Source organism: Lygodium microphyllum, chromosome 4 (assembly GCF_053477565.2).
Source record: "Lygodium microphyllum isolate KBCC chromosome 4, Lygodium_microphyllum_v1.1.10, whole genome shotgun sequence".
Lineage (NCBI taxonomy): Eukaryota > Viridiplantae > Streptophyta > Polypodiopsida > Schizaeales > Lygodiaceae > Lygodium > Lygodium microphyllum.
The window spans coordinates 30,684,262-30,697,397 of NC_141138.1; the positions used below are offsets into that span (position 1 = coordinate 30,684,262).

The window sequence follows — 13,136 nt, forward strand, 5'->3', positions numbered from 1 at the left end:
ACTTTGATGAGGTCTTTTCTTCTTTAGTCAAGATGACTACCCTACACTTAGTGTTAGCCTTGGTTACTCAATTAGATATGGATCTCTATCAAATGGATATTAAGACATCTTTTTTACATGGGAACTTGCACAATGAGATTTATATGTAGCAGCCTAAGGGCTTTCAAGAAAATGGCAGGGAACACCTAATGCGCAAGTTGAGAAAGAGCCTTTGTGGTCTTAAGCAAGCACCTAGGAAATAGTATCATAAGTTTGATACATTTATGCAGTTGAAAACTTACTCCCGCAGTGATATGGATCCGTGTCTCTACATGAAGAAGGCTTGTGATGGCAACCTTATAATCTTAATACTTTATGTGGATGATATGTTGATTGTTGGAAGAGCTCATGATGAGTTGGATGCTTTGAAAACTTAGCTTGAGAAGAACTTTGAGATGAAGAACACGGGGCAAGCCTCACATTTTCTTGGGATGCGCATCACGCATGATCATTCTAAGGGGCTCCTTTACTTGTCATAGAAGGAGTACATATAGAAGGTCCTTGAGTGCTCCCATATGCAAGATGTTGAGCCTATTGACTATCCTTTACATTTCCATGTGAAGATTAGTCATCAGATAGATTGTCCTCAGTCAGATGAGTAGAAGGCTGAGATGGCAAGGATCCCTTATGCATTCATAGTGGGCAATTTGACGTATGCTATGATTGCCACTCGCCTTAATATAGCATTTATAGTGGGAGTTGTGGCATGCTATATGGCTACACTTGGCTAACAACATTGGGATGCCCTGAACGATTTCATGAGGTACCTGAAAGGCATTGTAGATAGATGTATTTACTATGGTGGCCAAGATACTATAGTCATGGATTACACTGCCTTTGGCTATACATGACATGCAACTAGTAGGAAGTCCACCTCTAGGCATGTCTTATTGTTGGAGGCATTGTTTCTTGGATGTCCAGGGTGTAGAAATGCATGGCCTTATCTACTACTAAGGTAGAGTATATTGCAACCACTGGGGCTTGCTACTCTTGCACTACATTCAGATTCTATGAGTGCATTTAGTTGGTAGGAATCTAGACTTCCATGAAAAGACAAAGCACATTGAGTTATGCTATCACTTCATCAGGGAGGTGGTAGAGGACAAGTCTGTTGAGCTTGTCAAGATCTTGGCTGAGGAGAATATTGCAGATTTTCTCACTAAAAGTCTCTCACTAGGACGCTTTGCCTTTCTTAGGAAGATGATAGGCGTAGGATGAGATGACGCCTATTCCTCATCTTGTTGTACTTTATGTACATTTCTACTTTGTCACTTTTTTTCTTATTCCCTCCTCACTAGAGGTATATTTGTCTTTAAGGGGGAGGTTGTTGGGGGTAAAGACACTTGTGCTTATGCCACCACGTATTTACTTCACACATCGCGATCGCACACCTATACATTATAGGTGGTGGAAACCCATCACTATCACTTTATTCTATTCTTTTAGTGAATATTGAATAAGGGAAGGTGGTCACACATTGACTGTTAGAGTTCCCACATACAATGTCTCTCTCTCTCTTGTTTTGATGCTCCATTCACCATAGCTCTTGCTTCTACTTGTGTGCTTTCACTCAGGCTCTACCTTTCAAAAGAATACAACTGCTCCCATGGTAGTCAAAAAATGCTAGTTACCAAGAAGACAGCTTGAGATGGTTTTGGTCAGCACGCATCAACTTACTAACATGGCCTTGACATTTGGTAAGAGCCACCCTATCTAAATGTGGAATAATCACCAAAGGGATAGCTACTAGCAAGCTACCCAACTCGATTGTGTATACACCAATATTGGAGCTTGGTGGATGTCCTTTGACTGTAAGGTTACAATACACCTAGAGGTGATAGGTTTAGACCATTTGCTAGTTCAAGTAATGTTTATGATACAATGACTCAAAGTACTAGGGAAGGACCCCCTCGTTTGATGTTCAATGTGTCCTTTTTGGATGATCCCAAGTACTTAAGAAGAATGAAGCATGTGTGGCAAGCTATCAAAGCAAGGAGTAGTAAGCATGTCAAGACATGGGTTAACTACAACTTTGATGTGATTGAAGTATCCAACAAACATGGTAGAGCTATCGTGCAGAAGAGGAGAAGTCTTATGGATTAGGCTACCAAAGCCAGGGCTGCCCTTCTTGTTGATGTTGGTATTTTTTTGAATGATCGTGCCCTTTCTACTCTTTTGTAGGAGATTGAAGTTTACATTAAAGATCAATAAATTGATAGAATTAAGGTTGTAAAATTTTAGTTGAAGGTAAGGTGGGATATAGAGGGTGATGCCTCATATAATTTTTATTTTGGCGCTCTCATGAAAAAGGCTAGGAGAGAACACATTACTTGCATTAAAAACACAATTGGTGTCAATGTCTCACGCACAGAAGAAATTTAAGATGCTTTTTTCTACCATCTTATTGCCATCATGAGGTATGAACCAGAGAGAGTGGTTGAGTATGATGAGAAGCCATTAGCCTTCTTTAAAGTGTATGCAATAGCACTTATAAAAGTGGACATATGGTGCTTATCCAAGTCCTTCTCAAAAGATGAGGTCAAGTTTGCCTTGAAATCCATGAAGGATGACAAATCCTTGGGCCTTCATGGGATGCCCGTACAATTTTATAAATCCCTTTGGGACACATATGGCAAGGATTTCATAGCATTTTTCAATGCATGTGTGAGGGAAGGGGATATTTCGAGAGAGTTGAACGAAGGTCTCATCAAAGTAATCCCCAAGTTAGCTGACAAGATGAAACTAGGGCAATGGAGACCCCTTCCATGCTCAATTTGTCCTACAAGATAATGACAAAGTCTATGGCACTGAGATTTAGGTGCATCTTATCCAAGACTATTAACCTAAGGCAATATGTGTTTACTTTTCAGACGAAGATAAAAGATGCGATTCTTAACCTTGTTATTGCAATTGACTAGGCAATTGCTAGTGGCCAAAATGCTATCCTTGTCAACATGGAATTTGACAAAGTAGATGACCGGATGAGTTGACAATTTATCTTGATAGCCATGGTGACACTAGGTTTCGGCTCTACTTGCACATGGATGGTAAGCACCCTTTTCTCCAACCCTTTGGCACGTGTGTATTAATGGTTCCCTCTTTGAAGCCTTTCCTTTGGAAAACCAATAAGACAAGGATGCCCTTTGGAATGATCAATAAGACAAGGATGCTCTCTGGCACTATTGCTCCTCACTATAGCCATAGATCCCTTAATCAATTGGATTAAATGGTTGGTTTAAAGGGGCACCCTAAGGCCACTTAAGCTCCTTGAGGAAAGTCATTTTGTGATGCAAATTTTTGTTAATGACAAATTCAATATAGTGGAAGCAGAGAAGGACTAGGAGGATAACCTGTCCTCCACATATCATCTCTTCTTGAAGGTGCGTGGTTTGAAGGTTAGTCAACAGAATATAGAATTGTTATATCTCTCCTCTCATGGAGAGATCCTAAACAATGGGTCTACCAATATGGGTTTAGGGTCATTAGACTATGGGAGATCATTAGATACCTTGGAGCACCCATTGGCATAGGAATCTCTACTAGACAAAGGTTTGAATACTTTGTTGAAAAATTCAAAAGCAAGATCAAGCTCCTATCTTGCTAGTTGGCAGAATCATAGTGACAAAAAGCATATTGACCTCAACTACAGTACATGCAACTTCTCTATTTCCTTTCTCCAAGTCCTCTTAGCTCCAACTAGAGAAAATTTTTAGGTGCTTCATTTGGTCAAATAGGGAGAGCTAGAAACCTACACAAATTGGCTAGGACATCTTCACATCACACAAGGATGTAGGTGGAGTAGGTCTTGAGGTTTTAGAGGACAAAGCAAAGAGGATGACCTTTGGCCTACTTTAAAACATGCATAAGGATGAAGGTGGAGTAGGCCTTGAGACTTTAGAGGACAACACAAAGTGGATGGCCTTTGGTCTACTTTAAAAAATGCACTAAAACCACCCATGGATAGTATTTGGGTTAGAACACCCACCTGAGTGGATTCAAGAACATGGTTTCAAAGTCATTGGAAAAGGTGAAGTACTTTAGTATTTGGGGTGCCCATTGGGCTTGGGCCTCACACAACAACAAAGATTTAGTTGGCTTTTGAATAAAGCCAAAGGTAATGTACGTCAATGGATGATGGAGAAGGCTACCCTAATAGGCTAGTAATTCTCAACTCAATGTTGGCTCCCATGATTGACTTCATTGTTGCTGTAGCCTTTGGCTTTAGTGTCAAAGGGTGGGATGAACTAGAGAAGTCTTTCTAAAATTTCCTTTGGACTCATGGGGATAATCGCCAGTGGCATTCTATTATATTCCCTAGGAGCTAGTTACAATTGAGAGAACGAAGGGGGGCCTAGGAGTGTAGCCTCTAAGGGATAACGGTAGATGACTCCTTCTTAAAGCTCTCTCTAGGATTGACTCTTTGCAACCTTGGACAATAATGGTAAGATTTTGGCTGACTAATAGTAAAATGCCAAGAGGGGAGTGGCAGAAACTTTAGCAGTTGGATATCATCTTCTATAAAGGGTTTTGGTACAAGATTCACGGATTCGAGTTCACTCAGAAGATCTTTAAAGAATGGAAGAAGGTCAATGTTGAAATAGGCTAGGTAGGTGATAAGGAAGGAAGTGGAAACCTGAGTCTGTCTATTGTCATCTTGCTAGTATCCCCCCCTGAAGCATATAAGGAAGGGAATTTACCCCTATAGGCTTGTCCAAAACTAGTGAGAGGAGCATCTATGAGAAAGGTGTTAGAAAGTGGTTGGATCTTTGAAATGTAAATACTATGAGATTGTGGTTGCTGAAGAAGTTTCCACGTACCATGGTTTGAATAAAGCAAAAAGATTATGGATGGAAAAAACACTATCTAAGCACAAGGACACCTGGCCCACTTCACCAATGCAAAGGAACATTAGCCTCTTAAAGTGTTTCCAAATTGAAAGAGAGAGTAAGTTTAGGAGATGCTAAGAAGAGAGGAGACTCTGTGAAAAAACAAGGGATGCATCATCTTCAGAGTCTTTGAGCACTACAAGGGGGAATTTCCCAAGACATAGCCAAGGACATAGAAGAGGAGAACAAGACAAGTTTGGGGCAACACTCCATCATGATGCCTAAACTTGGTTCTTTGGCCTTTAAAAGCTATTTTTAGCCAAGGTATTGCTACTTAAAAGAACCATTTTGGTAGGACTCCCAAATTGTTTGTAGTGTAAAGACTTGGTTGAACAAGCAAGAAAGTATCTCAAATTTGTTCCTAGCTTGCAATGTTGCCAAAGATGCAAAATAACATATTTTCATGTTCACAGCTTGACATGTCAATGTGCGGAAGAACTTGATGCCATATGACTTTAACCACACAACCATTCCAAAAGAACTACAATAAAGATTCCTTGCCCCGTGGGTACTTTTTCCATTTGTGATTCCTCTCTCCTTAATTTTAATCCAAACATTAACACTCCCAAAATTATTCTTCAAAGAAACAGTCTCTCTTTGAGAGTAAGCTCGAAAGACAAGTTGTTCTCTAAGTAATCGTGATTACATGTCTAGAAATGTTTAGAACACATATATTGCAAATGTTTGTTATGTGTGAAGCATCTTTTGTATTCAATCCTTTGACAACCTTACTTGTAAGCACCTTTAAAATCCATTTCCTTGGATACTAGACAAGTTAAATCTTGGATTTTAGCATGAATAGTACTATGATTTGGAATCTCTTGCATTTTTGAGCGATTATCCCCTAACAAAATCTATGAGGATTGGATAGACCCTTGCTTTTTCTTTCCTCCTCAAACCACTTTCAACTGCCATCTTGGTTAAACCGATTGCCAACTTTATTGGATAGCATACCTAGCAAGTAACATTTCCATTCTCCCTATAATCTCAAGAATTGATTGCTGTAGGCCCATGACCATAAAACAATGTCCTCAATCTCTAATGTGTTGTGAAATCCTCCCATTTGGATTTGTATAAGATTATTTCGAAGGTGGAAATCAAACTTGCCAAGATTCCATTTAGTTTGATTTTTTGATGGCTTGCATAGTTTCCACATTACGTCTTGAAAGGTTCCATGATCTATAAACTTTCTTGTTTCTATGAGTAAATAGGTCCAAAATTATACATGCGCAAGATAGCTCTAACATCTAGCATTTTTAAAAACAATTTAGTCCTTAAGGCGTTGCTCTTCTCTTTAGCATTTAGCAACCATAAACCACTCTTGTTTTTCAATATTTTAATAGATTGCATTGACATGGGAGAAATGTATTTGTTATTACCTCCTTCACCCCATAAGAGGTTAAAGAAGACAAAACATGTCTTCAAGATTAGCTACAGGCTCCTTATAAGAGTTGTGGTATCGATTAATTTTGCAGGTGATTTCTTTTTAAATATTGCAACTATTCAAATGCGCATGTAAATATTAATGATAAGAAAATCGAGCAATATTCTCTTTGCATAAAACAAAAAGAATAGCAAAAACGTGTTCATTGCAAGAACTTAGAAGTCTTAGTTAAATACAAGGTAATCTTCAGCTCACACAAAAGCTTTGGGATTTCTCATGGTTGGTTTTTTGGTAACTCAAGTGCCCATGAACCCTCTTGTGATATGAAACATGCCTACAAATTGGGAGAACACCAGAGCAAAGCACCTACTTTAAAGTTAACACAAAAGTTGATTTGAGTTGACACAAGTCTAGTCGATTCTAGCTGAGGGTGTTTTTTGCCCTTTTATTTGTGGGTGGGTGGGAGTGTGTCTTGTAATTGTGATGATAATGATAATGATACATGTAATTATTATAATTGTATAATTATAATCAATTCTTGAGTTAACACAAGAGTTGATTGAGTTGAGGGTGTTTTTGGCCTTTTTATTTGTGGGTGCGGGGAGTGTTTCTTGTAATTGTGATGATAATGATAATGATAATTGTAATTGTGATTATTATAGTTGTATAATTACACAATAGCAGAATGGAGATGAGTCGTATCCATGAAAGGTCTTGGGCGATCTGCTCAGGTATTGCTGCCGGAAGCTTGTTGGGTTGGCGCTTGGTAAACTCTCCCATCGAGGTCAGTCTCTCAATCTCCCGGGGGTCTTCAAATTGTAATCAATGACCTGTTACGTGCAAGCAAACGTCTGGATGTAGCATCCTTTAATCTGCAAATTTGGCGCCCCAAATTCGATCATAATGCATCCTCATCCAGGAGGGCTGATTGAATGTCATGAGGTTAGTTAATACAAGGACCAGTGCATCAACTCATGGGCGCTTTCTTTATCAACAAGAGCATCAAAATAACCAGAGGTTTTAGTACTTCACCCGGATGGTTTTGTCAGACTACTCACATGCTTATCGGTCGGACACTCGCTTTCATCATCTGTGCACACGGTATGCACTTAAGGATGAGTGTGCCATCTGAGAATCGTCCTTACCTGCGTGGTACAATCACCCACAAATTTGAATTCCTCATCATTTGTGCACATTGGTAGTAATGAGTGTGCCATATGCCGATCACTCTTATGACCTGCTTGATACAATCAATAAGTGGCACAGTAAGTGCCAATAGGTACCCTCATTGACTCCCAGAAAAACATAGAATAACTTTACTTAACCTTGAATGACATCTCATGTTTGACATGTATAGATTGCGACCTTGTATAGCCATTTTCCAGTCCACCCTATGTAAGTTTTTAATTTCCGAGGAGCATTTTCTGTGTGCTTGTTTTACAAAGTGTTTCTCGCTATTAATCTTCCATCGCGGCATTACTTACCGCCCCTGATTGTGAGTTTGACAATAACCTGAAGGATATAGCGAATCACTAAAGAGCTTGGGCATCTGTACAAACTTTTGCATTGCAGTCTCTGTGAGCGAATTTTACTTTTGCTGGTGTAACAGGGTGGGATGCTACCTTTTGGCTGTGCTCTAGTGGAATTATGGGAATGTCACCTCTTTTAGGAGGCAAGAATACTTTTTTGTAAGATCTAATGACATACTGGTTTCCTTTATTCTTCAACATGGCAGTCACTTCAGCAGGATTCACTCAATGTGATAGTGTTGTCACTACACCCAAGCCTGTTGCCTTGTCTTGTACCTAGTGGTGCTTTGGCCATAACAAGCCAATATGCAGTCAAAACTGAGGATAGGACGTGCGATGCCTTGGTTTGCCTCTCTTAAGACCTTTCTGCAATTGTCTAATGATGAGGGCATTGGTTTGGTTTGTCACAAACTTATCTGTTGGAGCAGGTCTAATGCTGGAACCTGTATAATACCAATTGTAACTGCTGTGTACATGGTAGGCCAGGATCCTGCTGAAAACTCTGAGTGGGTGTGAACATGTTTGAAAGTGTCTTTTGGTATTGTCAAAGAAAAAGGTTGCGATCTCATACGAGGTGCACTACAAACACGTTCTGGATTATGAAAAATTAAGCAGCCTCAAGATTCTTTGTGTTGCGATCTCATACGAGGTGCACTGCAAACATGTTCTGGATGATGAAAAATTAAGCAGCCTCAAGATTCTTCATGCGTAGTGCCTTCCCAATGCATCACTCGCCTTACTCCTTCAACTTCATGTGAAAGCTTAGGATGTGTCCTTTAAATAATAATATTTCCATCTGAATCTCTTGCAAAAGAAAGTAGGATGAGGTTCTCCAACAACTGAAGAAAGATGTTAAAGAGCTCAAAAATAGCAAGGAATTTGCTCCAGCTAGCTATGTTGCTTTACCACATGAACCAAGCCAAGTCACTTTCATAAAAATTGTCTCCACAGGACGTTTTGCAATTTTTGCTAGACATTGGTTCACTTTGACTATAATCTCAAAGGTTCCCACAAATTGTAGCAAGCTACATATGACAGTTGTTTTTCCTACTAAATTGCACCACTGAGTGGTTAATCCAAATCTATGATCTCTTTCTATTAGAGTGTAGTGAATGCAAAAGCATATGGACAAGACTGAAAGAAAATGAACACGAGATAAAGGGAGAGAGAAAAGAGATAGAAGAATATAGAAATCAGCAGTCAATGAATGCTCAAATGAAGAGGGCAGATATATAGGAGTTGTAGACGTATCTCCTCGAGCAGTATCTCTCCCACCAGTGAACTGAAAAGCAAGTGAGGAGGGCAGGCTGCCAACCGGGCCTAAATAGGAGGAAATAATGCAATAATATAATGCAGTTGGCCAGCCAAAACTGGCCGACTTGACAAATTGCATGTACACCGTGTCAGCTGAAAATGGCCACTGACTGACAGGAATAATGAATAATGCCCTTTGAGAGTACCTCCGAGAGAACTGACTGCACCAATGGTAACCTGAGAAATGCTAGTCCAAGGGATGACTAATCTCTAACACTTTCAATCTACTTGAACATTGGAAACCGTTCAATCCTTGGCTTGTCTCTGCTCCTAGAAACCCCACCATTGTTAGCAACATCTTGTTAGCCTACCTATTTTAGCATGTTAGTTTGTCATCTCTTGGTTGTGAGCTCTTGTTAGGGTCTTGGCAAGAGATAGAGGAGCTTTGTTAGTTCATTCAGCATTTGTGTGCATTTGCATTTCCTTCTTGGGTGGTAGGTAGCCCATTTTAGGGCATTTTCTACAGGTCGGCCAGATTTAGGGCCAGTCGGCCACCAGTTTTGGCTGGCTGCCAGTAGGTTGGCTAGATTTTGGGGGGTGGGGGCTATATATAGCAGCCCCCCCAATCACTTACACTCTCTTGTGCAAATTTCAGCACTCTATCTCCTGTTCCTCTCCGACATTGGTGCTGCCATTCATTTCAGCCTGATTTGGTGCCCTCACTAACGCTCCGGGCTGCGTGTAGGGAGTGATCAGTCCACGTCATGGTATTCAGCATTCATTTCAGTTAGTGCAGCATTCCTTCTTTCATTTTCTGCTTTCTCTGTGTGTGTGTGTGTGTTTGTGTTCCTTCTTCCGTTGTGCAATCTCACATGGTATCATCGCCTACCTGAGAGCACAAAGGAGAGATTTCTTATAGATGAGGACACCTGTCATCAACCCCCAACCTTCTATCGTCAAATGCAGTTGAGGCGGTTATATCTAGACACTCCCCACCTTGCGTTTTGTTGAGGTGGCATCATCTGGAGGAGGCGACCACATTAGACATTGTGTTTGGCTGCAGGCGGCATCCTTAGGAGGAGATGACCTTGTCTGGCATTGCATTTAGCTTTAGGTGGCATCTCCTAGGCCAAGGCAGCAGCATCTGTGGTGGTTGGCGATAGTTTTTGTGTAGTCAGCACATTCTCTTTCTGTCTTGTGTTGCCGATTGCTTGGTGATTGCAGATTATTCAGAAGATGTCTTACCAGTTCTCAGGCTTTGATGACTCAAAGGAGGAGCTCCTTTCTTGACACTCCTGTGAGTGGAGACATGAATATCGGGAGTTTCGTGCTCGATGATAGGAGGAGCCTCCTTGAACCCGTCCTTTTGTCCATGTGTTTCAAAGGGTTCCATCTACAGTGAAGGCTTCGTTAGAGAAGCCTCCATCGGATGCTCGTATGTCTTCTTTGATTCCCTCTATTTAGGTGCCTATACCCCTTATTTACCCAAGGAAGCCAAATTGGATGGTTCCAACTATTCATTATGGTCTTGTAAGGTGGAGTGTATTCTTGACACCTTCGACCTATGAAGCTTGTTTCTTGATCAATTGCTCGTCCCAAGGAGGACCCTGATGATGGGGCCCCATGGACCGTGTAGCCTTTTGGGATTAGCTCGACTCTCGAGCCCGATTCTTTCTCTTCATGATTCTATAGGATTCTGTTCTTGTACATGTTCGCAGGTTGCAGACCTTGACGGAAGTGTGGAAGAAGCTTGCATCTTTGTATCAGCACAAGGCATTTGCCCACAAGATTTCCCTTGAGAAGAAATTGCGGATGCTTAGTCTTCATGATTCTTGTTCCATGAAGGAGCACATTACGAAGATGGAGGATATGAGAGGTGAGCTTGTCTCTCTTGGACGGACGATCACTTCTGAGGATATGGTGCTGATTCTCCTGACTTAGTTGCCATCTCCCTGGTTCGATGTTTTTTATATACCGGCCTCATCACCTCAAGGACCCAGGAGAAACTCTTATGGGAGAAGCTTTCACCGCTTGTCTTGGAGCATGATGAGCGACTTTGAGAGGCGGGGGCTAGTTGTTTTGACTCCACCAAGGCATTTACTATAGGTACAGGTGGCGGAAGAAGAAGCAACAAAAGGAGAAGGCCAAGGATAAGAAGAAAGAGGACACGAAGGATTCGAAGGAGAAGAAGACCAAGTGCCCACACTGTGGGAAGGGCACTCATCCCGAGGACAAGTGTTGGTAGAAGTACCCCCATTTGAAGCCCAAGGAGAAAGATTCGAAGGCGACCTCAACCATGACAGAGTCCATCTTTGTGTATGTATTTGTCGAGGAGGATACAACCCTTGCTTCTACCACTCAGGAGAAGCCTTGGCTTGTGGATAGTGGTGCTTCTTCTCACATGACCTTCAGGAAGGATTTTCTTCAAGACATCTATTTTAGAGGGGGCATAGTCACCATTGGTGACAACTCTACTGTTCCTGCACGAGGTGTGAAGACTTTACCTTTGTTCTCTGATAGGCAATCTTCTTCTACTAGAGTCCTTTATGTAGCGGATTTGGGCTTTAACCTATTGTCTGTCCATGGTCTTACACAGCTAGGTATCCATGTCATTTTAAAGTTTTACCTCGGATGCAGTTACCGTGGAGGATGCTTCTACAAGTGCAGCTCTTTGGACAGGTACATAGGAGGGTGGGCTCTACAAGCTCATAAGCCTTAGTAGCACGGTCTTCCCACGAGCTTGGGCTGCTTTGGCATGCTCGTTATGGGTATCTTCATCTTGATGCGATTCGACGGGCTTCTCAAAAGAAGATGGTGGAGGGACTTCCGGATTTCCCTCCTCTTCACACTTTATGTCCTAGCTACCTGAGGGGCAAGTAGTATATGCAGCCTAACTCATAGGTTTGTTGCCCCTAGGAGGGCTTTTTCACGGCAGGACTTGGTGTATACCGATCTTTGTGGACCTATGGGCATGGCCTCTCTGGGAAAGGCCAAGTATTTGATGCTGATTGTTGAAGACTTCAGTCATCATGTGTGGCCTTACTTTTTGGAGTACAAGAGCGAGGTGAACACCCGATTCTGCGAGTGGAAGGTGTTTTAAGGACGCAAATTGCTTGCAAAGTCCGTGGTGTATGAGTAGATCATGGTGGCGAGTTTATTTCTCACTTCTTTTCTCAGTTTTGCATGGACCACAACATTCAGGTGGAGTATTCCCATCTGAACACACCATCAAAGAATGGTGTGGTGGAGCGTGCAAATCGGGCCATGTTGGAGATGGGGTATTCGATGCTGGAGCATAGGAGTCTTCCTTAATCTTTTTGGGGTGAGGCGGTGGCCACTTCTTCAGGTCCACGCAGATGTCACAACTCTATAGAAACAGAATTTGTATCCTTTTTCATTAATTTGTCTATATAATGATTTATTAAATTTGTTTCCTTTGTATTAATTAGATATAAAGAAAAGTGCATTGGAGCTGGCCACTGATAAGTGGTCACAGGTTATGGTGGACCCACGCAGTGGGTTAGAGAAAAGATAGTTTACACTTCCACCTATATGGCCCGATTGGGCGCCTGTGACTAGAACTCACGCATATCAGGGTTAGACTCGCACACAGAAAGGATTGATGCCTTGAAGTGTGGGCTAGATCCACCAGAACAGACAGTTACAATCAACAAGATGGCATGATCATGAAATGCTTGTACAATGTGCATGTGTGGGCTGAAAACTTGAAATACACATTTCTTTGCATAGGAAAGTCACATGAAGATTCTGATACCATTTTTGCGATGTACACGGAAAAAGCTTTCATATGACACCCATATTGGGGGGTTCCCTAAATTTTAGGAGGTCCCTAAATTTTAGGAGTCTCGAATTAGCCTAAAAATTCTAGTCCTAAAAAATAGGGATGTCATTCTAAAAATAGTAAATTCTGTACTCTGACTGTGCTTACTAAATCTGGTTGTTTCTATTCTTGACAGTATTCAGCCCAAAAAGGAAGGCCATAGAGAAGAGACAAGTGTCAAGACACTTGTCACAAAAGTTTCC

The 13,136-nt window shown here is 41.4% G+C and overlaps 1 protein-coding gene across 1 annotated transcript in view; it reads left to right on the forward strand.

Annotated features, from left to right (window-relative positions):
- Positions 1 to 6,930: 6,930 nt before the first annotated feature.
- The window catches only part of RECQL3 (DEAD/DEAH box RNA helicase family protein), a 74,886-nt gene continuing 68,680 nt past the window's right edge, over positions 6,931 to 13,136 (forward strand). Inside the window, exon 1 of the mRNA XM_087675836.1 lies at positions 6,931 to 7,093. The gene's annotated coding sequence lies outside the window, so the exon portion shown is untranslated. The remainder of the gene's footprint in view (positions 7,094 to 13,136) is intronic.